Here is a 446-nt window from a genome sequence, read left to right on the forward strand (position 1 = left end):
AAGTAACGGTTTTCTCATAATTTGCAGTTGTTTGAAGCCATGTAGAAGCCAAATTCTGGGCAGATTTTCACATTGCCATGGCAACGGCAGCTCCTGACCTGTGTGCGTGCGTGCGTGCGCCTAGCAACCAGATAACCAACTCTCCAGGCTCTGCTAGCTTTACATTAGCCGCATGTTAGGTCTTAAATTACATTTAGTTAGGTCTTAAATATGTAAGTCCATGCTTCTTTCTTTGCTTTTTTTTTTGTTTTGTTAAAAGAGTGAATGAAGTTGTGACGGTCTCCGCTGAGACAGAGGAGAGGAGACGCTACTAGCCCTCTCTCGCTGTCACTTCTAGTCGCGTTGCTCTCCTCCCCAGTAATGTTAAATTTAGCACAGAAAAAAACATAATAGTGGTAATTTAAATAGCGGTTCATGGGATTTATTAACCCTCAGGGGTCCCTCTG

General features: G+C 43.3%; 1 protein-coding gene across 3 annotated transcripts in view; it reads right to left on the reverse strand.

The window, feature by feature from the left end:
• rragd (ras-related GTP binding D) overlaps nt 1-446 on the reverse strand; it is a 49570-nt gene that overhangs the window by 38186 nt on the left and 10938 nt on the right. The window lies entirely within an intron of this gene.

Source organism: Seriola lalandi, unplaced genomic scaffold (assembly GCF_002814215.2).
Source record: "Seriola lalandi dorsalis isolate HSWRI2012SDOR001 ecotype SW California unplaced genomic scaffold, Sedor1 jcf7180002054953, whole genome shotgun sequence".
NCBI lineage: Eukaryota > Metazoa > Chordata > Actinopteri > Carangiformes > Carangidae > Seriola > Seriola lalandi.